The 15,144-nt window shown below is 38.9% G+C and overlaps 1 protein-coding gene across 1 annotated transcript in view; it reads right to left on the bottom strand.

Moving 5' to 3' along the window:
• Nucleotides 1-15,144, bottom strand: part of DMD (dystrophin) — a 2,144,806-nt gene that overhangs the window by 1,407,285 nt on the left and 722,377 nt on the right. The gene's annotated exons all lie outside the window — the stretch shown is intronic.

Raw genomic sequence — 15,144 nt, forward strand, 5'->3', positions numbered from 1 at the left:
TACTGGATCCAGCATTATTACTAGAAAAACAAGTTAAGGCAGCAGCAAAAAATGCTTTCTACAACCTCACTCTAGCCTGGAAGATGGCTTCTTATCTTGACACTGCTGACCTGGCCACTTGGATCCATGCTATGGTAACATCAAGGCTTGACTATTGTAATGTTCTATACATTGGCCTCCCATCTAAGTTAACTAGGAGGCTCCAATTAGTGCAAAATGCTGCAGCTCGACTGTTATCAGGAGTGAGCAGAAGCATGAACATCATTCCCATCCTACAGTCACTCCACTGGCTACCCATCATTTACCTTGCTCAGTTCAAGGTATTCTTTATTATATACAAAGTTCTTCATGGCTTTGTTCCAACATACCTATGGGACTGCCTCCCTCACTATGTTCCTCCATGGCAGCTTCACTCATCTAAACAGGATCTCGTGCAGGTGCCAGGCTGCACACAGGTGAAGTCAGCAGCAGCCTGTGCAAGGGCTTTCTCTGTGGTGGCCCCTATTCTGTGGAATGACCTTCCTGAGGAAGTCAGAAGAGCTCCCACTCTCCGGGCTTTCCATAAATGATGCAAAACTGAACTATTTAAAAAGGCTTTTTACTCAAATGGGAGGGCTGTATTGTAAGGATGGGGTCTCAGATGCTTCACTAACGAGTTGGGGATCATAGACTTCATCACTATTTTTGCCTTATATATTATCTACTGCTTTAAATATGTACTCCTATGTACAACTAGTGCTCATTTTGTCTAATGTTAGACCTAGAATTGATTATGTTTTGCTCCAGTATTTTTTTTACTCTGTCTTGGATCCTTGCTAATGCTATGTCTTTTAAGCGTTTATCTGTTTACCTTATGGTATTGTATTGAAATGTACTTGATACTGATAGTATTAACCTCATACTGTGTAATCCATCTTGAGTCTCAGTGAGAAAGGTGGACTATAAATGACATAAATAAATAAGGAAAGAAAGAATTATCAGGCATCAAATGCTCTGTGGAATGTAGAAAGTGAAGTGTCCTCTACACTCACTAATGTGAACCAATTTGAGTCTCCTCAATATTTCTGCTTTATTTTGCAAGAGTGGCAATGTGGTCCAGAAGCTCTTGAATATACAATAATCTATGTGTGGCCTGGGACAAGTCACTATCATGCTCTATTCTAACCATATATTTTAAAAAATCTATAAAAATAACAGGACATGTGACTAAATAGGTTAGGTCAATATCCAACGGTGTAGAGTCACATAACATGGGGAATTCCTCTGAGGGAACTGAGGTGGAGTTTCCCTTCTTGATTTTTTCACTAGCAGACTCTGATGAAAGAAGAGCTGCCAAGATCAGCTTAACCTAGGGTAGCATACTTCTAGTAAAACATTTTCTTCTCCATGTACAGCAAAGACTGATTCAACATAAATTTACCGAACTCATTTTGCTCACAACATATGCAGCTCTAGGCAATCGCACTATAGAAATTATATTCTGTGATTTTTAAACATTTCGCTTTGTAGAAAATATTGTAAACAAAGTAGTACAAGTGCACTTCAGTGTCTCCTTCCAAATATGGACTCTACACATGGCATAGCCTAACTCTATTGTCAGTTAGTGGGCTAGATCCTTCAAATGTGAGCAGAAGGTACTCACTGACATGAATCTTTCTCATTTTCTCTGGATTGGATATACCAGAGGATTCCTGTGAATGGAGAGGGTACAATTTTTACTCGTTCCCTCCACACCCCCTTGGTCCTCTTCTACAGGAACAGCTTTTAGTATGTATTTTGGTGGGTCTAACCTTTTGTCCCCAAGCAGCCTCCTTTAACCACTGAACAACAGATATTGAGCTGTTGGACAAGCCTTGTAGACAAAAACTGACAGGACACTGCAGACAATAAAAGGGAATCACTCCTCTTCCTTCTTCTACCATTGGCACCTCTCACACCAGAGAAAGGCTCACTGGTAGGATTTGGGGGTGATTTCACTTGCCCCTCCTCCTCATTCCAACCCCTTGTGTTCAGTGGCACTTGGTCCATGAGAAATTCCTGACATCTGTCTTTATAACTGAAGGTGAAACTGAGGGAGAGAAAAGGCAAGAAAGACCTCCTACTAAGTACCATTAATGCTTGCATTTCACAGGATTCATCCCATTAAGTATATTTAGTTGACAGCCCAGCATTTATCTTAACTGAATCGGTATTCTGTGGGGAAAAAATGAATATACATCCAGAGTCACATTTATTAAACTTAAATGAAGTATATAACATCTTTGCTTCCATGCCCTTAAAATACAATTTTTACTCTCCAAGCAAATAATCATGCTGACTGATGAACTCCCTGCATTTAAATGAGTCAGCTATGGTCCATATAAAACTCTTACCCAGGAACACAATACTTATTCAAAACTGTTGAACTAAATGGAAGGAAGATGCAAAGAACAGCTCTGCTAGACCAGATCAGTACTCCAACTAGCCCCACATCCTTTTTCAAATAGTGGCCAATTGGTTACCTTGGTAGGCAAATAAGTAGGTCATAGACTCCAAGACCTGTCCCCAATATTGCCTCCCAGCGCTAGTATTTGCAGCATCAGAATGTGGAAGTTCCCTTTAGTTCACCATGGCCAGTAGCCATTGATGTACCTAAGCTCCCTGAGCCTATTTTATCTTGTTAAAAATACGTGTGCCAGAGTCCATCACTATATCCACTGGCAGTGAATTCCGGTTAAATTGTTCATTTCTCCATCCTGAATCTATTGCCTATCAACTTCATTGGGTGCCCCCATGTGCTAGTATCAGTAGAGACAGTATAAGTTCTCTCTATATGCATTCTCCACCCCTTGCATAATTTTATAAGCTTCTATCATAATACCCCCTTAGTTGTCTTTTTTCTAAACTAAAAAGTTCCAGTATAGTCCTAAATACTATAGATCTTTCTTTGGGCACCAATGGCTCTTTTGGACTGTACCATCCATATAAATTCCATTCTTCCCTTTGTAGCAGTGGTCAGCATAATCTCTGTGCAGTTTCCATGTGGTTAGGTACATTGAATCAATATTCCTAACACACACACACACACACACACACACACAAACCCGTTTGGAACCATTTAGAAAAATGCAAAACAATTAGAAAATAACTATCCTAAATTGCTTTTGAATGTTGAAGAAGTTAAATCAAGCTATAAATATTCCAGAAAGCTGCCTTCATCATCATAGAACTAGAAGATTAAAACTGAAAAGAAAGGAAAGGAAACATATGGTGTCTAAAAATATTTGACATGTTTCTGAACAGATGTCCTCCCTATTATGTTCAATTTTTATTGGCAATCATGTTTATTGGCAACCATTATAAAAAGTAATTTTTCAAAACTCTGTCTTTTGTTCTATTTATTGTGCTTTAATTATTCTCAAAGAATGAAATTAGACCCTTTTATTACCCTGTTCTGTCTCTATTAGAAATGATTAGTAACATTAACTTGGTTGTTTCCATTATAGCAAAAACTAGCTAATCCAGTAAAAGGTATAATTTTATTTGCACTTTGTCTCACTATTGAAAGTAATCATCATTTTTTATCTACTAAAAGTGGATTAGTATGTTATCTTAGTATGGTAACTTCTGCTGGCTCTCTTAAGCATGTAACTGTTTTACTAGCAATGTAATGCTGAAGGGTCTGTTTTTTTAAGCTTTCATGTATGCAGTATGTGTGAGCTTCTAGAAGCCTGTTCATGGAAGCTGAGTTGCCATTTTCCATTAGTTATTCCTCCAACGTTACACCACTAACACAAGTGGACCATTCACATCTGAATGGTCTGAAACAAAACACCTAGGAGTGAAGGGAGGTTGTCAAGAATAAGATTAGCTCTTATGACTCATCAGACTAGGTGGAAATGGTAATGTGATTCTCTTTACACTCTAGAAGTATCACTGAACTCGAAGGTCTAGTCAAAGTCTAGCATGACGTTTGATCCACAGAATATGAGAAGTGGGGCAATGTACATCTATATGCTGCCTTTCAAGCCAAGGTGGTATTTCATTGACATTTGGAACCATAGAGTTAGAGTTAGATTCAGCATTCCATTCTACTAGTTAGATTCAGCATTCCATTCTACTAACACTGAAGTCTTTTCCCAACATCTGGAGTGTGGAGTGTAATGGTAGGATAATGTCCTACCATTATCAGTGGAAGGCTGCACAGTTTAGTGTAACAGAAATATTGGATCCAGTTCGGTAAAGTTACTAATATTCTTACTCACAATAAGAAATGGGGAAGGAAAAAATTAGCTAGAGTTTGCTCTGCAGATAGTTGTGAACAAAGTTGGCCCTTGCTTAACCCACCAGTTATGTCTTGTGTCTTTATTTCAGGGTGTGTGTGCAATTACTGCCCACATATGTGAACTTCTCATTTATGAGACTAGTTAAATAAGTAAGAGAACCAAGAAAGACAATATCTAAGTCATCTCTTAGTAGTTATGTAGCTTTCACAGAATGAAAAACATAGTTAATGCATAAGAGAGAGAGAGTGAAAGTAACAAATGAATCATTTCTTTTCAGTCTTCAGTCTAAGAACTGCAAGTGAAGTACTTTTTAGACTTTGCTTTGAAAACATACTATAGCTTCTACTCCTGGTGAAGAGGTTCAGCTCAAATAATATAAGGTTTTCAAACAATAAATAACTTGCCAACTTTCAGCTTTCATTTTATAATCAGTACTGCATATCACATAAACAAGTCTTTCTGGTTTTGGATATTGGATAAGAATGAGTTTCTATTAGGGACTTCTCATTACTTCAGTTATTTGAGAGGAAATGCCACACTAAATTTTCAATCAACTCAAAAACTAAGAAAGTCAATTATAGATTTCTGCCAAATATGTACAAGCCTGGTGTCTGGTATTTCCCTTATCATTAAGAGTAACATTATCAATATCTTCTTAGTCCCTAATTTATCTCTTGTGCTGTTACATTTTTCATATTGCATCAACTATCTGTCATTTGTATCTTCTTCTGCAGCTTTCACTAGTCCTCTTTTTCTATGGCCAGTTGCTACTCATGATTTTCAGTGAAGTTGAAAAAAGAGCCATTCTTGCACCTGTGGAAGGTAAAAATGAGCATGTGAATGAAGAAATCGTGTCAGCTCTTGACACTTGTTTGTCTAACCCTGCTCCCTTCATTAGTCTTATGCAGTCACTTTTACAATTGTCTATTACAAGAAGGCTGCATAGTTTCTTCTCCAGTATGCTGCTATCACCTAATTCTGTTTGCTTATTTTCCTCCTCAATTGTCACTACACTTCTTGTGGTCCCCAAACTGTATGCCAAAAAGTGTGGCTCAGGAAAATTAGTAAATTTGGCTACCTCTCCAATTGTCTAATTTGATGGATCATAATATGGGCATAATATGGTATCATAATCAAGTCATTAGGTGAATCAAATGGTATCAGGAGTGCAAATCCCATTAGCCAAGAGGCAACAGTGATGAGGTTCAGAACCCTTGTGTCAGTAAGGAAACTCCCACTAGTTTACTCAACAGTTCACTTCAGCTTCAATATCAATGGGAGGCATTGATCCTCCTGAACCTCAGTTTCTGGTCTCAATAAAGTTATAACAAAGAGATGGAAAAAGAGAAAGAATTAAGTTGGCAAAAGCAAAGCAAACAGCTCATGACATGAAGAATGAACATGCATGTTTCACTTCAGAGACCCTCACTTATGAAAATCAACACCTGCTTTATTCAAACATTTTATGCTCTCATGAAGCAATCATAAAAATACTATGACGATTTCTTCAGAAGCAACCCATAACAAACTGTACTGAAAACAGTTCATTTTGAAAAATGAAGCAATAAATGCATTGATTCATCATTTAAAAAGAACAAAAGATAAAAGTCAGAAAAATAGTGCCTCTGTTATAGCTGGTTTCATCTAAAACATTGCCTTTTCCATATTTATGAGTCAATTTATTATCACCCAATTGACCTGTTAACAATTTTATTATGTATAAAGTACTTCATAGTAAGTAACTACTGCAGATTTTAATAGACACATTAACTTACTTGAAGGGTATTGCATTAATAAGGTGATGTCAAACACACAAGCGTGCACACACACACACAACCCAGAGTTTTCAATACCAGGAGCAAGAGAACTGTTTAAAATGTGCATTTTAATTTAGGAACTGCTTCATTAGAATGTGGTATTCCTTATATGAGAAAAACCACACTAATGTGTTTATTTATCTTGCAAATCTAGCAGTATTCTTATTTTGATCAATGTACTGACACTAATGATGCACCTGACACTAATGATGGCCTATTTATTTTTATTTTTTGCTCTTTGTTTCTCCTGACTGGGTCGCTACAGAGAATTGCTTATCATAAGGTTACTGCTTATCAACATAATATAATGAGCATGCAGCCAGAAGAAAAGACCATAGCATTTACTCATACAGTGAGATGGCTATTAACATGCGCCAGCATTCCAACCTGGAAAAATTCACTTGGCCATGTGAATCAATGCTCCTCATGAGATTGCATTCACAAAACAGAAGTTCATAAGCAGTCATCATGTAATAATCATTTGACTATAACTACTAGCAAGAGGTTTTTAATTATATTTTATTTTTATTTTTTTAATGTCATTTATAGTCAGCCTTTCTCACTGAAACTCAAGGTGGATTACACAGTGCGAGATTAGTACAGTTAATATCAAGGACACTTCCATAAACAATGCCATAGGGTAAATAAATACAAGTTTACAAAGACATAGCATTAGTAAGAATCCAATACAGAGTTGAAGAAATGCTGAAACAGAGCATAAGCCATTCTAGGACTGACATTAGATAACACAAAACTACCCAGTAAGGTCATACTTAAAGCACAGGTAGCACATAGGAGCACATACTTAAGGCAACAGATAGTATGTAAGGCAACATGGTGGTGAAATAAATGGTCCCTAACTCATTAGCAAAACAACTTAGACCCCCTCCCTACAACACTGCCTTCCCGCCTCAGTAAAACGTCTTCCTGAATAATTTGGTTTTGCATCATTTGCAGAAAGCCAGGAGAGCAGGGGCTCTCCTGACCTCCTCAGGCAGGCTGTTCCACAGGGTGAGGGCCACCACAGAGAATGCACATGTATGGGCAGCTGTTGATTTCACCCATGTGCAGGGTGGAACCCGCAGGAGACTCTGTTCAGATGAGCGAAGCTACCATGGAGCAACATAGGGAGAGAGGTGATCCCGTACGTATGCCAGACCCAGGGCATGAAGAACTTTGTATGTGATAACCAATACTTACACTTACAATAATTATATTGTAATACAATATTGTAACACAATACAATACTTACAATAATTATATGCATGTGCACACACACGCACTGCATGGCTGTCTGTATAGTTCAAACAGCCATTCACACTAAATGTTCCCACTTTAAAATTTCCTTTGTGATGGAAAGCTGAGCTATATTTGCCTCCTCAGTGTCCTACACCAGCAGTTACCACAGAGAGTTATGCAAAATCCATGGAAAAAGCTAATTTGATGCAGATAGTACCAAGTAGAAGACAAAGAAGGAAAAGGGACAATGACCATACTGGTTATAGACATCTGGTCAGATTCATGCACTGTAAGACCTGAGTGTAATCTGCCAAATTCCAAAAGCCAGCCATGTCAGAGCCCCACTTTGCAAGAAAAATTGCAACAAACTTAAGAGAGAAGTAGAGATGGGGACGAACCAAAATATGAACCAAAGTTTGGCCCAACTGGGCAAGTTCATGGTTTGCCAGAGCTCATTTCTGATGAACTGCCACGAACTTTAGGCTGGTTCATTTGGTTTGTTCTTTGGTTCATCACTGCAGACAGCCTGGTGCCAATCAATCAGTTTCCTTGGCAACAGGGGATGGACTTCCTGCAGACCTTCTGCTGACCCGGAAGTGGCCTTCTGCTGGTCTGGAAGTGATGATTTGCTGATCTGGATGTGACGTTTTCATGAACCAAACAAACTGGTTCACGAACCGGGGCAGGTTCGTGAAAGTTCGTGGTTCATGGTTCATGAAATACGATGAACCATGAATCGCAGTTTGATTTTTTCCCAGTTCATGCCCATCTCTAGAGAGAAGCACTGTGGCTTGGAGATGTGCTCCATGGCTCTACTTAATAGCCATGGATTAAACATTCTAAATTTTCCAAAGACTGTTAACACTGTATTTGCAATCATACTTTAAGTTTTGGAGTACTCCCTATTTTCTTCAGAGTGGATGTTTTTGCCCCATGGAGCTATCTATCCCTTATTAACTCTTGGGCAGGTATACGTTGGTATATATCATATCTAGTTGGGTTCTTTAAAGATGTTATTTCATTCTTTACAATTTCATGTACATAGCAGCAATTAGCACTTAGGTACAGTGCACTTGGGGTGCAACTGATATATGTGACAAATGTCAGGAGATACAAATCTTAATTTTTAAAAACAGGTAATTACTGCAGATACTTCTGTATGATTGAGGCTTGCCGTGGAAGTTTAAACTGTAGAGATTTTATCACTAGAATATGGGATGAATATGGGCACACAGTAATTCTCTACTGCCACCAGTTCAATTTCAAGCTTTGATTCTTCCCCCATTCCATTCTTAGTGGTAATTACTGATGCAGTGATATACAAGTCTGAAACCACCAAAATTCTCTATGTAAGTTTAAATGTTACTACTTATTGTTGCAACAGGCAATTCTGCATGCCTTGGACATTGGGTTTTTTTGCATGCCTGGTTGTGTCTTGATAAGTAAGCTGTTTCTCTTTGTCTAAGGGAGGAATGCCTCCTGACTCTCTCTTAGGTTACAACCTCATCACTCCGTCAAATTAGAAGATACATACAAATGTATTATTTTGGCAATATGTACCTGCATGACTAAGACAGCACAAAACAGAAAGGGATACCAAAATCATACACATCAGAAAGGGATACCAATTTATGCAATATATACACATCAGGCACATTAGAAGATATGTACCTATTTGTTAAGAATTAGGAACAGAAATAATAACTGTGTTAATGTGAAATACTATAGTAGTCTATATTTAAGCAAAAGTTTCTGAAAAGGCAGTAAAAACAATGGTTTTTTTGTTTTTTTATTGTTGGATGAATATATGCCATTCACTCCTTTATACAAAAAAGTCAACAAATCCAACTGGCTGCTTTCTGTCTTCTGGATTTATTTCAAGGAATGTGAGGTTACCTATAAAGCTCTAAAAAGGTGGTCCCAATATAGCAAAATGACTACTTCCAACTTATGTTCCATTAGACCTTCTATAATGAATCAGGAAATGTCTACTTACATATACTAGCTGTGCACTGTCTGGACTGACAGAATACACATAAAATGTCTCAATGGCTGCATCTGAATTATGAGATAAACTTCTCTTGGAATCCTATCACAGCACCCAAGTTAACATTTTTTGGGGAGCAGTATAAGATGTTACTTATTCCTGCCTGTTGGTAGCCAGGCTCAGTTAAGAAAAAGTCAGAAAGAAAACAGAGTGGCCATTGTAATTGGGGCTTTATAATTTAATGTTTACGTTACCCAAGTCCTTAGGATTACTAAGCAGCAAATTGCCAGCCATCTCTATTTATGGCAGCACACAAGCAGATATGGTGGATATACATTCTCTCTCTGCATGGGGTGGAAAAATACTTTGGAATGCTGGAATGTATACCTATTAGAGCTAAAATGAAATTCACAGCTGCAACGTTGTATAGACCAGAGGAAGTACACCTTCCAGGATGTTGCACAAATATACGCCTATCCAGTAAACATATTTCTTTTTTGTTTTCAAATACCTAGGATTTTAAAATCAAAGCCCAATTGTTATTCATGTTCTCTCTTCCTCTCTCCAGGGGATTTAAGAGTCTGTGCTCCATACAATTTCTCTGTGTTTATACTCACTGATGTCTAATGCCAACGTTTTCCTTTCCCTTTCTTCAAAATAAAATATAAGAATAAATGTGTGTCATTTCTGATCAGGATTTAGCAGTTACAGTAGATGATAAAATTAAATACAAGAGTTAAGACTGTGGCACACAATGCCTATATTGGGTTTGTTAACTAAAGCTGTGTAATGTATTGTTGAAGGCTTTCACGGCCGGAGAACGATGGTTGTTGGGGGTTTTCCGGGCTGTATTGCCGTGGTCTTGGCATTGTAGTTCCTGACGTTTCGCCAGCAGCTGTGGCTGGCATCTTCAGAGGTGTAGCACCAAAAGACAGAGATCTCTCAGTGTCACAGTGTGGAAAAGATGTAGGTCATTTGTATCTACTCAGGAGGGGTGGGGTTGAGCTGAGTCATTCTGTAAGAGTTTCCCAGGGTGTGGAATGCTAATGGCGGGAGGCTTCACTGTATCCTGAGGAGGTTCTTTTTTTTTTTTTTTTTTTCAAGCACATCAAGCACCAATCCATATGCAAAAGAACCTCCTCAGGATACAGTGAAGCCTCCCGCCATTAGCATTCCACACCCTGGGAAACTCTTACAGAATGACTCAGCTCAACCCCACCCCTCCTGAGTAGATACAAATGACCTACATCTTTTCCACACTGTGACACTGAGAGATCTCTGTCTTTTGGTGCTACACCTCTGAAGATGCCAGCCACAGCTGCTGGCGAAACGTCAGGAACTACAATGCCAAGACCACGGCAATACAGCCCGGAAAACCCCCAACAACTAAAGCTGTGTATTCACACATTTACGTCACTGGCAAGATCTCACTTCAGCTTAAGTGAAAAATAATCAGAAGAGAGACGATGATGAAACACATCCAGAAAAAAGGCAAACACCAATAGTGCAGTGAAGTATTATATTTTCCAAGTAAAAATTCCCTACATGGTTGGCTATAAAAGTTTTTCGGGGAAATCTGTAATATAATAAATTAATTTTATAAAAAACAATTACTAAATTATCTATATAAAATTTAAAAATGAAACATGCAGAAAGGAGTAAGTTCTAACTTTTAATTGGTTGCTCTTCTAAATAGTTGTCTACTAAATATTTGCTTTTGAATCTGCATGTTTGATTTTTAGTGCAATTTTATATGGATAATTTAATAATAGCTTTTATATAATGGGAACTCAATACTTACATTGATGTATAATTTAACAGATTCTCTGAAGAAGCTTTATAGTGAAACACTTGGAAAGCCCCCAGCCCCGAACTTCCTGGGACCGGCCTTTGCGGGCCTGCACATCAAGGGGAAGAGCAGGAATGGCTCTTTGCCAGCCAGCCCTAGCACAGCAGCATGTGTGTGGCTCCAAGTCTAGCTGCACAGTTTGAATAACCCAGCTGGTCAATCGGTGCAGCTGGCTGGGTGTAGAAGGGTGGGAACTGTTGCTGGACCTGAAGGGAGAGATTTTCCATCAGGTCCTCCCACCCTCTATATTAGCTGGGGCCGGCCGGGAACCTAGCAGTTGGCTACGGAACAGCGACCCCGTCCACCCTTCACTTTCTTTAGGTTATAGATGCTTATTCAGATGCTTCAAATGTTTCCAAGTTAGGTCAGTTATTTATTCTGTACTAGTACAGGGTTAGCTGACATTGTTAGTTTACAATCAAATTTGTGTACATCTAAAAATGTTTGTTAAGAATGGAGAAGGCTCCTCATAGAAGTCCCTTTGTTTAAGGAATTATTGTGTCACAACTTGGGGATCGTGGTTTGGGCATTGGACACTGATCTCTTGGGGGAAACAGGGTCTGCGTGCACTGTTTCCCCATAGATGAGGATCCCATAAGGGATCTTGGACCAGGCATGGCAGTGGCAAGCTCAGCTCAGGGGCTGCCAGGGCATGCCTTCTTCCAGGTGACGGGGGAACCACACAGAGGCTACCACCCAGTGTGGCTCCTTCAACTGTCACCCTGCAGTTTCCCCTTTCCGCAGGCAGGCTGAAGTAGTGAGGGGTCATTGGCTGGCAGTTAGGTCAGCCAATGCTAGGATCCATGCCCTATGCAGCCAATGCCCCTTTCTTCTGTAACCAATAAAGTTGTGGCCTGTTTTTCTCTAACAAAGTTATATGTATTTGTTTTCCTGCACAGGGAACCCCTAGCTTTTAAGCTGACCCCACAAATGTAATATTCTTCTTTACTTGCACTGGTGGCCTTTGCCTGTTTTCATTCCTCTGTGATTGGTGGGATCCTCTTGTTTCCTTCACATCTACATTACGAGCATTATGACTAACCTAATTTCCCTACCAAGAAATGCTTCAGCTTTGGAGAGCAAGAGGAGGCAATAAGCTATGTGGAAGGACCATAAAGAAGAATTAGGTGGCACACTGAAACAATACCTTAGAAGTCTTGAACACCTGCTTTCAATTTTTCCTACTACAGTTTAAAAATAAATTGCAAGAGTCTTGGGCTCCTCTCTTATTTAAAATACAAAGGGGCAAAAATCCCTGTGTACAATGGTAGTACTTATATTCAAAGAAGATGCATAGCAGAGGCATTAGCCTTTAGCAACAACCTGGTTTCTATGTCCTTCACAAGTCTTTAGAAATTTTTAAATGTATTTTATTTTTAAGGGTCTAACAGGACTAAAGTTGAACATACATTCCTTTTAACTGACTTCTGTCCTAAAACAGAAACAAAGCCTTTGAAGTCAACATTATAAATAATAAGAAGCAGCACCATCCTGAAAAAGCCTACTATCGACTGCCTATTTGATACAGCTTGCAGAAAAAAGGACAGTATAATGTTTAGCATCCTGTTATCATGGTAATCACAAAAAATGTTCTCCTTTATCACTCATTCAGAGATCTGATCTGGCCAAATGCACTTCACAAGAGGATGGCATTTTGAATTGGTGAACTTGAGCTGTCTTTGTGGGATTTGAACATAATAAAAAGCTCTGCTGTGGTCGGTCTGTTTAGTCCAGCATTCTCTGGACTAAATAGACCAATGGCCCAATTACTGGGCCAACCAGTTGTCTTGGGGAGCCAACATACAGAACTTAGAGACCAAGACCTTAATATTGCCTCGTTGTGTAACCCCTATGAGGTAACTGGTTTAGCCCAGTAGGGCGAAGTTAGTAGCTAGAGCCAGGCAGCTGAGGAAGAAGCTGGTTGCTGGGGGGCATAATAATAATTAATTTGGTCTTATCACCTTGAATAAGTTAATCAAAAATGTTGTATGTGAACAATATGACTAAAAGTGGTGTTTGTGTATTGTGTTTGGTTAGTGTTACTGAGATTGTATTATTTTTGCAGGGCTGTAATTCTCCAAGAAGAGAACAGAAGTCCATGTTCCAGTTGATTCAAATTGAAAAGATTGTAAAAAAGGACTCTTTTACTTGGTGGGATCCGACAAGTTGAACTGTTTACCTTTTCAAAAACATTGTTGGTTGAAAGTTTCTATATGGTTGCACTTCCCAATTTAGTTAAAGAAAAAAACAGTTGTATTTATTGTTTAAAGATTTTTTAAAAAATTATTAACTTACAATTGTGTGAAAGTTTGCTTCCTAAACCCCAAAGAACCCATACAAAGAGAAGTTACTCTAGCACTGGCATTCAGAGGTTTACTGCTTCTAGATGTGCTAACAGTCATTGATAAACCATTGATGGTGTAGTGATAAAGAATATTTAATTTATTGAGAAACAAGACAATTTACAGAACAACATCGGTGAATGAAGGAGCATTTGTTGGTTTCACTGAGACTGAAATGTTATACGGGGGCAGGTTATTGATTATGAAGAGGCTGAAAAGCTAAGAGAGACATTGGAATGAAGAAAGGAAACATACACATGGTTAGACATGGGCACGAACAGCATTATGAACGAAAAAACCCACGAACAGCCCGTTCGTCTGTTCGCGAAGAAGCCGTTCATGAGGCCCCATTCTAAATGAACAAGTGGTCATTGCAAGCCTCGTTCATTGCCTTCGTCAGCCGTTCGTCAAGCCAGACAGTCTGGCACCTGCAATTAATTCCCTTGGCAACTGGAGGCAGGGACTGAACTCTGTCTGAACTCCTTCTGGCTTTCCTTCTGGTTTTTACTCTTCAAAGTACTTCCAGCAGAGAGTCCTGTTTTGCCACTGTGAAGAGAAAATGACAGCAAAGGGGGGACCCATGGATCATGCCTTTCCTGGGGTGCAATCTCTCTGAAACTTGGAGAGTCTTCGGAGGACAGTGAGGACTATGTCCCCTGCAAATTTGGTGGGTAATGGACATTGGGAAGGTCAGTTTGAAACCCCTCAAAGTAGCTCCCTTCCAACAGGCAGTCCCGTTTTTGCCAGCTGATAGTTTAAAGGGATCTTTAAAGGGCCATGAACAACGAACGTGTTTGTGAACAGAGTCATGTTCATTACTGTTCGTTGTTTGTTGTTCATAGATGGCAATGAACAACGAACAGCTTGTTCAGGTTTTTTCCCCTTTCGTGCACATGTCTACACATGGTCCAGAGGAACTGTGTATTATGGGAAGAAAACAAGAATAATATTCAGGAAGTTGGTCAAGAGACTGGGTGGCTTAAGGAAATGGTACAAAGCAGGTTATGGCTTGAAAACCAGAAAGAAGCATCATAAAATAATTGATTATGGAGAAAGCACTGAAGTAAGGTCAAACCAAGAGGTATGAAAGAAAGTAGTAGGTAGACAATGGAATGCTGAGGACTGTGTGACAGAGTCCAAGGTTAAATAGTGCTGCTAGGTTTACAGCATCACCTTTTACCACTAAAGTAGTATTGTTACCTAGCAACTCTAACGACAAAGCAATTTTATTTTAGCATAGCTGATTATCTGTGCCTCTCTTTCCATGATGGCTCCTTTGTAGATTTTTTCAAATTATTTTTTCAATCCTTGGTGATCTGGTTTGTGAAATAGTATTTTAAAAATATTAAAATTTGCAATTTATTAAATATTTAGTTTCAAAGTTTTATGTAGAAGCTAACTCAAGAGCACTGTATTAGTTCCAAACTTATGGCAAATGAATGAGTACCATTCTGCTAACTCAAGAGGAACTTTGGATCCAGCCCTGTGCATTCTTTTTTACCTCTTTATTTTAAATGTTTCATAACTGTTTAGCATTTTCTCTATTCAGGGACACCAAGAGAGGGAGACAAAATTCTGGAAAACTTGGCCACTATTTGGAACTCTTCAACCAGGCAAATCATATTATCTGTGGTCATATAGTGTT

This window comes from Eublepharis macularius, chromosome 3 (genome assembly GCF_028583425.1).
Source record: "Eublepharis macularius isolate TG4126 chromosome 3, MPM_Emac_v1.0, whole genome shotgun sequence".
Classification (NCBI taxonomy): domain Eukaryota; kingdom Metazoa; phylum Chordata; class Lepidosauria; order Squamata; family Eublepharidae; genus Eublepharis; species Eublepharis macularius.